We start from the raw sequence: 15,017 nt of genomic DNA, 5'->3' as shown, positions 1-15,017 counted from the left end.
TTTTAGGTCTTTCCTGTACTTACCATGTGACCCTGAATGAGTCACACGGCAAAATGTGACTGGAAATTGCAGTAATGAGAATTTCTTAAGCCTTGGCTTGACTCTGCAATGATCTGGGTTATACACCTCACTGTTCGTGGGGAGAACTCTCAGATGTCATAGCTTGGATCTACACTGGTGCCTGGTATCCTGAGATTAGCACAGGGGATGGACACTGCAAAGAGCAGCTGCTTGTCAGGGATCCTCTGTCATCAGGGCTGTCCTACCTCTACTGCCTGCCAGTGGCCTTTGAGTAGTATTAAGAAAGATCAAATCTTAAAAAAAAAAAAAGTAGTGAAACTTGCACAGGGTTTTATGGAAGCCTCAGGTGCTCCACCATGCTTGTTTGAGAGTTTCAGTTACAGGCTTTCCTCATCAGCTGCTGAATGTTGTGATCAAAAGGATGTCCAGGGCTTTCCCCACAGACAACTTCATTTTCTGCCACAGTCATCTGGTGAAGTGCCTGCCGGGCAGGACGCACACAGTGGCCATGGCAGTAAAAAGCAGTCATTTGAAGAAGTACCTGAAATGAAACAGAGGATGTTGAAGGCCCTCAGGGTCAGTCATCCTGTAAAACACATGGAAAAGTTGTCTTCATTTCATGAAACTGTCTGCTTTCACAATATGGCCTGTGGTTATTTAGCAAGTCAGCAGAAGCAGAATTTCGTGCTCTTGACTCCTTTGTGGGCACTAAACATAGGAACAATCTATACAAGTGGTTTGTTCCCATTGTCCTGCCACTGCTCATTCCCAGGTACTGGTGCACCGAGGCACTCAGGCAAAACAACTGAAGTCCATCTAATCTCTAGTTAAAGCAAAAGCTCTGTAAAACACTCTCAGCTTTTCAGAGGTGCTGGAAGCTGAGTAGTTTTCACACCTCCCTGCAAAGCAGCAGTGCTTCCTGCAGCCCCATTTCATCCCAAGGGTCTCCTCCAGCTCAGGCTGTGACGAGGTGAGGAGAGCCATTTAACGTAAGGATGGAAGAAACTGATGTGTTTCAGCTGCAGACTTGAGTACACTGGAGTCCCTGGGTGCTAAGCAAGGAGTCTTCCTCACCTCTGTGATGTGCCTGATGAAGGCAGGGAGGGAGCCCTTGGACAGGGAGAAGGGTGACTCTGGAGGAGCACTGCCCACTCCTGCTTCTTCCACTTCTCATTAGCAGGAACCAGGGGTCTGAGAGTATCAATCCTGTCTGAGTTTGCAAGAAACACTTGGAGAGGGCTTGCTTCTATTTAATCAGATCCAGGAACAACAACAAAATAAAACTCTGCCCAGTCAGCCCAGGAAGTGAGCAGATGAAAATAAACCAGTAAAGCATGGGCTAGAAAGCAGCAAGCCTGGAGCACATGGAGGGGATGTGTGGAACCCAGGATGGTGACAGAGCCATGTGGAGAGCCAGAGGAGGTTATACAAGGCTTCTTGGGAGAAGTGCTCACACTGAGGGCTTCAGAAGTGCTGGAGACTTTTCCCCTGCATCACAAGAGCTGTGAGAGGTAGCGGAAGAGGAGGAGGAGATAACTGTGTTTCTTCTGGCAGGGCAGTCTGAAGTTGGGAGATAAAGCACAAGGACTGTTTTGTCTGTGCCTTCACACTTTTTCCTTATTGTGTCTCCCAGAGTCCCTTGCCATGGGTGCTTTCTCTTCATTGCTGTGTTTTGGAGGGGGAAGAGCAGGGATGGCTCCCTGGCTCTGGTGCAAGTAGGGCAAGGCAGGTGCCAGCCTAGAAGTGCCTGTCCTGAACACCTTTCCCCCTCTTCCTTTGGGTAGTTAGATCCAACACCAAAGGTGGGACACCTCAGACAGAGCAGGTCCGGGAGACATTCTTTGGTGGGTTGATGTTGGAACCTTTGCCTGTCCTCTTCCATCCTTCCCTTCAATCTTGCCCATCCTTTCCCACTGTGGGAGATTTCAGCACCATCATTTTCAGCCCCATTTCTCTACACACCACTTTCACAGTGGGATTCATTCATTTCCCCCATCTCCCCACTGCTGTGCTGTGTGATGCTTGTTGCTGATGCCATTTTGGGGGCATGCTGGATCTTTGAAAATAATGTGACCTTGTGCAATCCCAAGTATTCAGAGACAATATTTGCTGCTTGATTTTCTTTAACATTGTGTTTTCTGGGAGAAAGAGCCATGAAATCAGGCTGCAATGGCAAAGAATAGTTCTTTCAAAAGAGTGCTAGTTTCCTTGGGAAAAGAGACAGGACTCCCCATGTACAAACCATCTTTTCAGGCACATTAGGAGTAATGGCTGTCAGATGGATGGAGTGAGCTGGGGATACACAGCCAGTACAATTAGATGGTGTACAACTGGAGGAAATTAGTTAATTCAGGCTTTGATTCTCTCCTCTCAGAAGAAAACAAATGAGAAGACATGCCATTAGAGGAGATGAGTTGTCTTAATCGCTGGTTTGATATTCCTGTTCTTTCTGTTGGACACCTTTTATCAGCAGAGATTTGGGTCTGGCTGCGGGTGCCAAACAGGCCCTGCATTACTCCTGGAGGAAAAGTCGTGGCATGTTAGCTCATGGCTCAGAAACTTCCCAGCAAAACTACACTGGTGTAATGAAACCTCAGCCTTTGGGGCAGCCTCAGCGTGTGGATGTGTTGCTTATTGTGGGGTAGGAGAGATGCGACGTGATTTTACTGCTCTAACCCAGTGGTGTGGTTGTGAGGGGACACTTGTGACGGAACATTTACGGAGGTGGACATGCCCGTGGGTGTATTGTGACTTAGATCACAGTATCTGCTGAAGGCAGTGCGTATTTTCCTCCCCTGTGTATATATATATTTAAGTAGGCAGCAGTTCTGCGGCGTTGCTCACATCAGCCCACCAGCCCTACCTACCTCATGGATGAAAGAGTGTGACAAGTTCAGATTTTGGGGGAAACACCATCAGGGCCTCTGCCCCTTGTCCACCCATGGGGTTGGTGGTGGTCATGGGGAGCCCATCTCCAAGATGGGTGTCACACACCAGGATTTCAGCCGTCCTCATGGATCCGTGCCCAGCACGGAAGGGCTGCTCTTCTCTGAACTGTGAACCAAGCCTAGCTCTGGCAGCTCCTATGGATCTCACTGTGCTTCTGGCTAAACTCACAGCGGCACAGATTTTTACCTGAGGAGAAATCCTGCGTGTAAAAGTCATAAGTAGAGAAGCCACATTCAGCTGGAGGGGAGCCAACCTCAGAGCAGTTTTAATCCACTCGTACAGGGGACAGCCCCAGCGCAGGGATTTTCTTGGTCCTTTTCTGTGGTCCAATAGCTCAAAATAGATGTGAGTAGCTCCACTACCACTTTTATTAGAAAAAGGGGTATTTGGAGGGGCTGGGAAGCAAGGTGTGAGAGGCAATTACACACCCTGAGCTTGGAGCCCAGTCGTGACTTTTATGATCTCATTTCCTCATCCACACACAAACGCTTGGCCCAAACCCAATCTCTGCAAATGAGCTTTGGTCACCACTGGTTTTAATTAGCAGGAACAGTCCTGTGCAGTGTTCCCAATAAGTTAATGACAAAGTATCAGTCTCAGTCTCTGGCAGTTTTCTCTTCTTCATCCTGCCAGAGGGCTTTTTCTGAGCCTCAAACCAGCCCCTTGATCTCTGCTTCCAGGAAACCTTTATAAAATTCAGACCAGATTCTTGAGCAAGAACCAAATGTTTCAGCCAGAAAGATTTCTTTTTTCCTTTTTTTTTTTTTTCATTTTATTTTTGGGAAGGGTGAATGGAGGATGATTAAATCTGAACTGAATCTGAACAGATGATATTTTCAATGGCACGTTTAGCATTGCTCTGAGGAGGCTCCAATGGGCACAGCGCTGCCTTTGTTTTCTTAAAAACGTCACTCAGGCCAATGTGTTTAAACAGGTTTGGCTGTTACCTTCTTTCCTCATGTTTCACAAGTACAACCAGTGAGTCATGTGCAATATTATTTATTTGTATTCCAGCACAGCAGTGACGGGCTCTTGTGGGAGGCACTGCAGAAAGCCCAGCAAGGGAACAGCTTTGCTTTTAAAGAGGAACCCAGCAAAACACCCATGGTGCTGGCTAAAACTGCCAACCCCCACCATGGAGCAGGGATGGAGGTGGCCGTCCTCCCATGGCATGTGCCACTGCACAGAGCTGGTGTGACTCCCTGTAGGGCACCATGGCCTTGTTGGCCATGCCAAAGAGGGGACAGAGCTTCTCTGAGCCAAAGGACAACCTGGTGCTGCTCAGTGACCACCTGCAGTGGAGCCAGAGCCCAGCCACTGCTCTGAGCCCTGCTGGGGTGCCCTGGTGGGGTCACACACACACACGGGCTCCTGTCCTGAGCCTGCAGTTGGGTGAGTGAAGGAAGCCTGATGTACCTGGAGGTCTCTACCTTCATTTGAAAAGCCCCCCAGTGTATGGCACTGAGCGAGGGCAGCGTTGCAGTGCCCGTCCATCTGTGCTCTCTGAGGCACGCAGATCAACTCTACGTGCAGGTCACCCTGTGTATCCCTCACCCAGCACCCAGTGTGACTGCCCAAAGATGCTTTTCTGCATTAAAGATTATGTCTCTCCAGACCTTAGTTAACTTCTCGATTAATGCAGAATCATGAATTATTCATCAAACTGCCAATGAGGCCATTAAGTTTCCCATCCTTTGAAGATACCGGTACCTATTCCTAATACAAGAGCAAAGGAGGAGGCTGCAGATCTAATTGCAGCCAACAAAGTGAGGAAGACTCCTCGTATGCTGCTTTCCTAGTGAGCCTGAAAAGCCTCTCTTTTATAGAGGTGTCAATAGCAATTTCATTCTCTTTTCAGAGGAACAAGTGCCTTTAACCATTTAAACCCACTTAAACGAACGGCTTTTGTGCTTCGATTACAGACACAATGCAGAGAAAAGCAGCCCCGCTTGGATGCAGGCTCCCCTGCTGGGGAAGGTCCAGCCTGTGGCCAGAGGGGTCGTGGGTGCTGCTCTGCCCTCCTGACCCACCGACCTCTCCCAGCTGGGACAAGCCTCTCCCTGCTGCTCTGAGCCTGGATGTGGGGCTGCGTGAAGGCTGCACCCTGTGACACAGCCACAGAGCAGAGCCTGTCACCTCTGAGTGACACCCTGCCTCATCCACCAGACACTTCCAAAAGCCCCCACATTGCTGCAGGAGGCTGGCATCTCAGGAGGCGTTTTCTCTCCGCTTTGCTTTCCCCTGCTGGCTTTGTCCCACTCAAATCTGCCCATGAAAATGGCCTTCTGAAGCCCACAGGGCTCACTTTGCTGCAGAACTCAAGCCCCTGCCCAGGCATGGTGGTTCTCTTTGTTGTTCAAAATACTGCAGGAGCTCTGGACTAAGTGGACGACAGCCGAGTTAATAAATAATAAAACACATCAATAGTTCTGGGGGATTTTATAGCCACTCCTATCTCAAGATCTCAAAAGGTTTCACAAATGTTAATTTGTGGAGCCTTGCAGATGCTCTTGACGAACTGAGTGGAAAAGAGTCAGGACATTGCAGGAGAGCAAGAAACACATCACAGTCTCTGCCCCCAGTGAACTTTTTGGGCCACAGCTCTGGGCAGTCTGCACTTGCAAAAACATCCAGGGATGCTGCTTTTGCTCCCTGATTTTTATATGCACAGCACCATTTTGGTTGGATAGAAACAAAATCAGGGAGGCTACTTCCTCTTGTTGAAATTTTTCCCAGCAACTTTTTGGTATAAATAGCCCAGAGGAGTGGTGGTGATAGCCACCAGCAAGCATTGGCCCGTTTATGTGCTGTGAACCATGTCCTGAAGGGAGCATAGCACCACTGTCATATTATTTTGACATTAAAATGCAATAGTATTAAGTGATAAGGGAAGGAGATTGTCTGGTGCAGGCAATCTCATCCTTCAGGTAGAGTTAAACAAATTAATAGTTAAACAAGGAATTTATTGAGGCTTGAGGCTAGTTTGCTTTCACAGTCCTTCTGTTAGGGATTGTATTAAACTTGGTCCCAACTAGCTCATGGCTGGAGTGAACTTGAGGAGGCTTTGCTGGGCAGGCTCAAGTACCACAACTGTAGGAAAGCCTGCAGGAAGACTCCCTGCCTTACTTTCTCCACGCTTTCAAGGTGTTTGCAAGCTCACCAGTTGAAATGTGTTTCTTTTGCCGTTGCAGTGACCTTGACTGACTTGGTGCTCATCTTGGTCTGAAGAGGGAAGTAGCTGGCAGCAGCTGAAAACTAGAGTAAGAAGAGTCTTTCTGAGTCTTTCTGAGTCTTTCTGAGTCTGTCTGAGTCTTTCAGGGCATGAAGTCCTGCTGAACAGGAATATTAACGACAGAAAGGGGATGAGATCTGAGCAAAGAAACATTAGGGGGTTTGGTACAAGTGGAAAGACATATAGGATCTCTGCTTACACAAATGCCCAAAACCCAGGGCTACTTTTGGGGCATGTCTGTTCTCATATGGTCATTTGCATTTCCTAAATATCCTCAGTTCAAACACATCTGGTGTGTAGGGAATCTCTCCAGCTGTAGTGTGACCTGTGTGACTGCTTGGCACCAGGGTGAGCTCAGGGGAAGGGAAGGGAAGGGAAGGGAAGGGAAGGGAAGGGAAGGGAAGGGAAGGGAAGGGAAGGGAAGGGAAGGGAAGGGAAGGGAAGGGAAGGGAAGGGAAGGGAAGGGAAGGGAAGGGAAGGGAAGGGAAGGGAAGGGAAGGGAAGGGAAGGATTATGGCAGAGAAAAGACACTGGTGATGTTTTCCTCTTCATCCCATCTAAAACTGACTTTTTAGTCTTGGCACAAGGCAGCAGGGAAGAGAAGGGACAAAGCAAGGCTCAAAATGCATTTTCCTCTCTGGCCTGTGCTCGGGTATCTCCTCTGTGATAGCTCCCAGGACAAACTGTCTGTGCTGGCAGTCTCTAGTGAGGAAGATCACATCTCCTAGGTGAAGCTTTTTTCACCCACTGAAGATTTAGTTGTTTTTGGACAGAAGGCCAAAAAAGCCCCATGGAGACTTAGATCTTCTTCTGTGTCCAGAAGCAAGGAGAGGAGGGAGTGATTTCATTTCCACTGCAGCAGCTGAGTGCATGACAATGTGACTGTTCATAGTCCATCCCATGGCTGCCTCACTGCACACTAAAAGCTGTACCAAATTGTACCCATTAATGATCACTGAAAAATGTAAGTGGATTAAAATAATTTCAGAAATAATTTCCAAAACACCCCATAGGAATTTAGCATCTGCACTTATCTGCTAGGCTGCAAAGTACTGATTCTGGTTCAGGAGTGATGCTGGAAGCAGTTTCTGAACTGTGTAAAGATCTTTCCTTGCTAATAGCCCAAAGTGGCTGCAGCTAAAGCAAAATGCTTGTGTTGCTTTATAGAAAGGCTTCCCAAGTTCCTGAATAACAGGAGCAAAGAGAATCCAGTTGATTTTTGGGGTTTTTGGTTTGGTTTTTTTTTTTTTTCATCAGCCTCAATTTTATTTTAACCCACCTTGGTGGGAGGTGGATTCATTTGGCAAACGTGCTGCTATTGGTGCTGATGCTAAAGGCTGCAGCATCCCAAGGTTCAGAGAGTCACAGGTGCAGCCCTGGCCCTGGGCTTTCACCAGCTTGTCTGAAAAAACAGGCGAGGCACAGCACAGAGCCACAAAAAGAGAGAAGAGCTAGAGAAAAGAGACGTCAAGGGTGAGAGACCTGTTTAGTGAGGCAGAGACAAGTGAGCAGCAATTTGACTTCTGTGCCCAAGTACCTGCACAGAGAGAAAGCACCAGGTATGGAAGGGCTCCTTAGTCTTGGGAGGCAAATCAGGGCGTGCATCCCTGGCTGGTGAAAAGAAGCAGAGAAAATTCAACAGGGCTTGTGTTTTTGGCAACGGGGACAGCAAGCCTTGGGGACAAATCACCCACAGCAGAGGCTGCTTTGTCTCAAACACTCTAATAGTCCCCCTTTTGAGATAGGCTAATCAACAGAAGCCATTAATCTTAATGTTGGGGTAATTAAGCTTAATACAGGGCAACTGCATGAAAATGAATAGGCTGGGATGTACAGGAAGTCAGATGGATAATTCTTTGTGGCCTTCCAGTATACAAACAAGCTTTGTAGTCCTAACATGAGCCCCAGAGGCTCGCTGTGTTTTACTGTGAAAAGATGTGGGTTTATTAACACCAGATACCCTTCCAGACCACTTTCACAGAAGCTGGAGGATGTTGCTGGCATAGAAATGGCACTGGAGTTTTTTAGAGTGTTGGCAGATCTGCTCCCACTTTCCTTTCTGCACCCAGAGCCTGCAGGATGTGAAGAGGTCCAGGTCCAAAGCTGCGGCCAAGAGCTGCAATCGCCCAAAGCCCAAGTGCTGGGCTCTGGTGTCAGGGAGGGGACAGGCAGTGCCACACGTGTGCTCAGCAGCTGCCACCCCATGAAAGGTCAGTCCCCACGCTGCCATTTGCAGTGGGAGCCAACCAGAAAGATGTCCGTGGTGGAGGTGTCCCTGAGCAGGGAGGGAGGCAGCGCCAGGGGCAGAGCGCGGAGCGATCTCTGCAGTGGAAATGTCACTGCCCATCCTCCTCTGCCCAGCCCTCCACGGCCCTGTGATGGAAACCTCAGCTTTACTGAGGGAAATGTATTTCTTTCTGTCTGTTTTCCCTTTTGCAACTGTGCTGTTTCTGATTTTATAGCCACGTATTTATTTCATTAATTTAAAAATCGCCATTAGTTTTGGCCACATGGTTGTGTTGAGCAACAGAAGGGAGAAAATGTGAATATGCTGTTCTCCCCAAACCTGGAGCACGTACAGCCAGGTGGCAGTTCAGGCTTGGCTTCTCATCTGGAAGCTGGAGCTGTGTTTCTAACAATACAGCACCCACCCAGCATGAAATTGTAATGGATCACGCCTTGCCCTAGGTCCTTGGCTTATCCTTGGCTGACACTGAATTAAAGGACATGATGTGTGGGACTCAGTAAATCCCTAACCTGCTGTCCCAGAGACAAATATTACCAACTGCACCATGCTGACACACGAGATTAGTGGAAGAGGTGCCCTCAATGCCACAGGCAGAAATGGGTCAGCTCCTATTTGGAAAGCTCTCTACTTGAAGTGAGTAGCGATGCAGCCTGTAGGAATAAAAGGCCAAAAATCCTGTGTTTTCTGCCTCGGAGCCCTGCTGAGAATCACAGGCAGTGAGTCCTCAGCAGCTGAACAGGACCATTTTTGTCATGGTTATAGATTTGTGAATGGTCTTTTATTAGAAAATAGGAAACAGTCCCTCTTAGGAGCTGCGCTTAGCAAGTGTAAAACTCCTTCATACCACCAAAGTCCCTAAATTTCTATAAAGTATATCAGCCAAGAATTTGTTTATTAAAGGCTTTATTGTAAACTTTTCAAATGCAAGACCATTGTCCCCACTGCTTCTAATAACTGAGTGCAGCAACAAGAAAAATCTCATATCCATTCCCCTTTCCCTCTTCCCTTTGCCCTAATCAAATCCTTTATTCATGCTTTTTCTGACATACCAGGTTTTCTGGCTTGGTTCAGCAGTGACTAAGTAGCTGTACAGTAACAAAACAGTGCTGTCTTTGTTCTGGAAAAGTGGAGAAATGAGATGTATAATCTCGAACTAAGGAAAGTCACAAATGAAAAGGAAGCCACGTGTATTCCAGCACGAGCTGGAATTGAATTTACCAATGCTGCCTAGAAAGAGACCAAAGAAAGAAAGAAAGCAAACTCATTTGTTGTTTTGTTTTACCACCTCTTAACTGACCCAAAGCCCATCAGAGCTGATGGTGTTCTGCTGGTTAAACTGATGATACTCATCTGCCTCTCATACATTTGCCTTATTTTCTCCACTTTGCTCTCCCACTGTCTGTTTGCTCTCCCACGCTGCACATGCTCATCCTGCCAGTTGGGATCACGAGGAGCCCTGATTATGTTCTTTCTCCTGTGTAGCATCATGTCTTCAGCTGGTATTTTGGACAGCAAATTATCCCCAGATAATTACACTTAGGACAGCCTACTGTGCTTCTTCCATCATGTGGGTCCCTCCAAAGGCAGCTCAGTTGAGCAATACGTGCATCCTGTAAGGAAACCTGAACTGCATCTCTTCCTGGGTTAATTCAGTAAGTCCTATTGATTCACCATGCTTGTGGAAAGCAAAACTGAAATGTGAGATGTCATCCCTGCTGTGTGAATCCTCGGGACAAGATGGCATAGCCTGTGTGTTTTCCATGGTGTTTGAATGCTCCAGTCTGCCTGTGCTCCTGGGCTGGCTACAGTCCCTCTGGGAGCATTCAAAAAGGGAGAGCTCATCTGCCACAAAGGTGTTCCTGCTGCAAGTGCAGGTGGGACAGAGTGGGCAGATCCACTCGAGCTGAGGACAAACCCCTGCTCCTCCCTGGAGCTGGGGTAGCCAAGTGCTGAGCTTGAGAGCAAAGCCCTGTCTTACTTGCTGGTAACCTTGCAAAATCTGCACAGACATTCAAGGCATGCAGCAGGCAGGAAAGGGGAGTGCAGAAAGGGTGGAAGCCAGATGTGGGCTGGCTCATTTGAGGGTTTGTGCACAGACCTGGGCAGTATTGCTTTGTCTGCTCTTCTGAGTCTGCCCCCCACACAGCATGTGCACCAGTGGTACAGCTAATTCCCCTGGGAAATTTGGCTCTTCCAGCAATTGGATGGTGTGTGTAGTCTGCTCTGTGTCCAGCTGGGATTCTGTCCTGGTGGGATGTGCTCCTGCCCTAGGACTGGCCCTGAAAGGCAGAAAGATCTGCCCTCCTGAGCCTGCTCTTTGGGACAAACATCTGAGTTGGCCATGGGGCACTGAGCCTAATGGGGCAGGGAGGCAGGGACAGCCTGACAAGGAACCCAGCTGCCTGAGAAACCAGTTGGAGACTCCTCAGAGGAGCAGAACGTGGGTGCAGAACCAGGCCCCAGAGCTGATGGGAAGAAAGACATCTGGAGAAGATTGTACTGAGTTCACAGAAGTGTGGAAGGCTCACTAAAACCAAGCCTAAAAGGAAGGACTTATCTTCCAGTCATGAGTGGGAGAGGAGTTTGTTTTAATCCTTTTATTTGAGGTAGCTCTTTGTTCCAGCAGTTCATTGCTCAGGAGCAGGAGGCAGTTGTGGTGATGTTCTCACAGCAAAGGAGGGCTTGGGTAGAGCCACCTCAAAGGTCTTGAGCTTCTGAAAACCCGTGGCCAGATTTATCCCTTCAGCCAGTTTCTGTGGCCTTCTTTGGCCAGTCAGGACTGGTTACATCAGCACCAAACCAGAGCAACTCCTTGGGCCAAGCAGTGACCCAGTGGGAGGGCAGCTCTGGTGGACTGGGGGCATGCAGTGTCCCAGCAGCACTCTGCAGAGCAGGTTCTCAAGGTTTCCAGCCTGCTGGGATGTGTGGCTGTAGCAAACCATGTCTCCCAGATTTTTCTTCATTGGTGGGAGCCTCATGAAACATGGGGCTACCTTCTGCTCTCTCCTGTGTCTTTGGGGTCCTTTGGGTACTGTGGGCCTGTTTTCTCCAGCAGGGTGATTTTCCTGTGTGTTCCCCATGGGAAGAGCCCTCAGTGTGGTTGTGACACTGGAATTCATTATGAGATGACTGTGACAACTTCAGGAAATAAACAGGGGAGCAGATGGGCTTCCAGAGATCAGAAATCCTATTTCTCTATGAACATCCTCAATAATTGGATGCGTGGAAAAACAAAGGAAGGAAGGAAAAAATGCTGAAGGCTTAGGACAGCCTGTGGGCAGAATTGCCTTAACACATGAGTGAGCCTTTTCTGGTGGCTGCAGCGTGGTGGGCACCTGCAGAGCTGTGCATGAATCACCTGATATGCTCTTTGTTTCACTGTGCTGTTACTCACTGAGCTGTTGCAGGAAGTTTTCAACCCTGCCACCCCAAAGCATGGTTATCCTTCAGGACTTTACGTTCCATCAACTCTGGTGTCACCCAGTTACCTGATTTAACAGGGACAGGTTTTTTCTCCTTTAAGGGCACTGTTGTGAAAATATTCTTTTTGCTTCTTTGGTCTTGAGGCAGTGGCTGAACCCCACTCTCTTTCCCCCTTCCCCATCCCACCCTGCCCATCTGTATATTCTGTGTTGAAATGCCTTTGCTGCACAACAAATTACATCCTCAAGGGTGGTATTTGGCAATACATAGAAGACAGGAGAACTGGAGAAGGCTGTGGAAGCAATAGACACCTAAAGCATTAGGCACTCCTCACAGAAAACCTTCTTGGCTCAAACCCTTTCTTGACAGTTTTGATTTTTTTTTTTTTTTTTTCTTAGAAGCGATTTTAAAATTTGATGCCTAAATAATTGCTATGATAAATTTTGTGTTTTCTGCAGCACTTTCGACTTGTGCAGGAAAATGAAAAGCCTAAAATCTATTTCATTATTTTTTTATGAAAGGCCTCAATATTCTCAGGAGAGGGAGTCAATCTTCCAGCCACTTCTGAAACTGGTGGTAACTTGCTGATTTTCTGGCAGTGACATGTGGTGTTTCCCAGAGGGCTAAGACACACAGTGATACCCTCCTTCATGCTGAGCATGTGCTGTCCTGGGTTTGCTCCCTGAGAAGAAGCAGATTGCCCTAAAAGTCCCTTGAACTGTGCTCCAGCCACCACTCAGCCACAAACTCACACACAGTGAGTTATATTGCCAGTGCAAATGAAAGTTGTTTCAAACAGCTCCTTGTCTGTAGCAATAAACTAAAATGAAGAGCTCCAAAATATGCAAAGATGCAAAATAATCCTGGCAGGGGGGAGTTAATCAGGCATTAAAACCCAGGGCAGAGTCCAGGCAGAGATTAGAGAGTTGCTCTTTAATCAAAGCAGCTGAGCTCATGTGTGCCTGCTAGTAACACTGCTTTTCAACCTGGAATTGGAGTTAGAAATGCAAGGATTTCCTGTAATTCTGTTAATACTATTATTATTTGTGCAATGATCTGGAAGCATTCTCTTTATCTGTGGTGTGGGATCAGGTGCTGTCAGCCTAACCTCCTGTTCCTGCTCAAGCAGCAGTAGAATGGGAAGATCCTGCCTGGCTTGGTCCCTCACCTTGCAGGAGCTGTGGCAAAGCTTTTTGTGAAGGGGAACAGCTCCCCTGGGCCCTGCTGCCAGCCCCACCTGTGCTGGTCACTGTGAGGATGATGCTCTAACTCACCTGCCCAGCTCTGGGAGCAGCTGAGTGCCAGGGCCTGGAAACCAGAGCACAGCAGAGATCTGCTTGTGTGCCATGGCCAGGCCCTGCCGTGCTCACAGCCAGGTGGTGATCTGATGGTTTGGTGGGTAAGCTGGGAGCTCAGTCCCAGAAAGCTTTCCCTCATATCTGTGCTGGGGATGGTGCTTTGTGCAGCCTCCAAGGCTCCACCACCAAACAGAAGTGCTGCTGCTGGGTGGCTTCAGGCACAGCCAAGCACTGGGCAGACCAAAAAAGGACCAAAAGCCACTTGGAGGTGTCAGCACTGAATACACAGCAGAGACAGCATCTGTCTCCTGCCTAATGGAGCTGTGCAGATGTGAGAGCACAGGATTAGCAGGGCCCTGAGCTCCTTGCTGTCAGGATTTAAGGATGGATTTGAGCTGAGCAGCTCAAGCACAAGGCAGCTGCCCTTGTGCTCGGTGCTTGGTTTCTCCTGGCCCTCCTGCCCTGAATGCCAGGGTGTTTCACTTCTCACCAGGCTGCCTCTCTGCAAGAGTGCCTCTCTTCCCAGCTCTGGCAAGGTCTGCACTCACCAAGCAGAGGTGGTGCTTACTGGAGCTTGCTGGACCCTCCTGGGTGCTTACTCAAGCAAAACTCTTTATAACACTGGGAAGGCTGCCAGGTCTGTGAGAAATGGCACCAGGTTTGCACCTCCACATCCGCATGGTCACTGAGAAATTGCAGCCCAGACTGTTTGGACATTCCTACTGCATGGACAGTGTGGGTTGTAGATAAGGGGGTGGTAGATAAGGAGCTCATTTTGGCAGTTCTCAAAGTTTTCGTGGCTCAGGTTTTGTTCAGGTAGCAGGTCAGGCAGACACAGGTTGGCTTTGCTTATCTCTGGTCTTGGAAAGCTTCTTGTCCAAACCTGGCTCCAATCTGTGCCTTTTGCCTTCAACCCTCTGCATTTCCACGCTGATCCATTTGAGCAATGATGTTTGAATGAGCTTTGCCCATCAGTTGCTCTGTGATACTTCAAGGAACAGAAAAATACAGCAAGTTCCTTTGTTTCCTCCAAGGGTTTTCAGGTGCCACAGTGACAGCTTGTTCGAGAGAGTAGATACAAGTCTACTTCCTTCCTAATTTTTTAACTAAACTCCAACTGTTTCACTGTTCATTGATCATGACCTGCCTCCTCCCTAGCAGATGGATGTGTATTGGGAATATTCCTCATTTTTGAGGATGAGAGAGAGGCTTTTCTCCATCCTAGGCCCTATGCAGCCATGAGAAGTGCTTGCCAGAGGCACTGCCTGCAGATGCCAGCAGCTTGCTGGCTGATCTGGCACTCTGCTCTTAAGTTTACCTTTTCTTGATGTTAATGACCCTCACCACTTTCCAGCTAGGATGTGGGCAATACAGAGCACTAAAAGGAAATAAAGCATTTGGGAATTGGCCCATGCACACAAAACTCAACTGATCTTCATCTTGAAATTCAACAATAAATAAAAGGAGGTAAAGATATTTGCAAGGACACCAGCTTGTTGCTTTTCCATGCTAAAAGGCTATGAAATAAGGAGTGGAGTTGTGTGTGCAGGCACATGAGGATGCTGCTGGGCAGAGTGATCTGCAGGTCCTGTGCTGACACCCTGCTCCTCTCCATGGTGATGGGCTCCAGTACCCACTCCTTGTTGATTGATGCTTATTGCCATCAGGGCTGCAGGGCAGAAAATGCACTGAAAACAGGCCAGCCACAAAAACGGCTCTTCTGAGTTGATTTCTGCTGTGTTAGGAGAAAAACAGCCTATAAAGGAAAATACAAGAGAGAGCTGGGACAATCAAAGGCAGCACGGGGAGAGACTGCTGAATAAAAGCAGTGGCAGTGATTGCCCCC

The 15,017-nt window shown here is 48.2% G+C and overlaps 1 long non-coding RNA gene across 1 annotated transcript in view; it reads left to right on the top strand.

Moving 5' to 3' along the window:
• Positions 1–15,017, top strand: part of LOC135307882 (uncharacterized) — a 268,237-nt gene that overhangs the window by 211,879 nt on the left and 41,341 nt on the right. The window contains exon 11 of the long non-coding RNA XR_010368481.1: positions 6,162–6,230. This is a non-coding gene — a long non-coding RNA (uncharacterized LOC135307882). The remainder of the gene's footprint in view (positions 1–6,161; positions 6,231–15,017) is intronic.

Source organism: Passer domesticus, chromosome 9 (genome assembly GCF_036417665.1).
Source record: "Passer domesticus isolate bPasDom1 chromosome 9, bPasDom1.hap1, whole genome shotgun sequence".
Classification (NCBI taxonomy): Eukaryota; Metazoa; Chordata; class Aves; order Passeriformes; family Passeridae; genus Passer; species Passer domesticus.
This window is presented reverse-complemented; position numbering and strand designations above follow the sequence as displayed.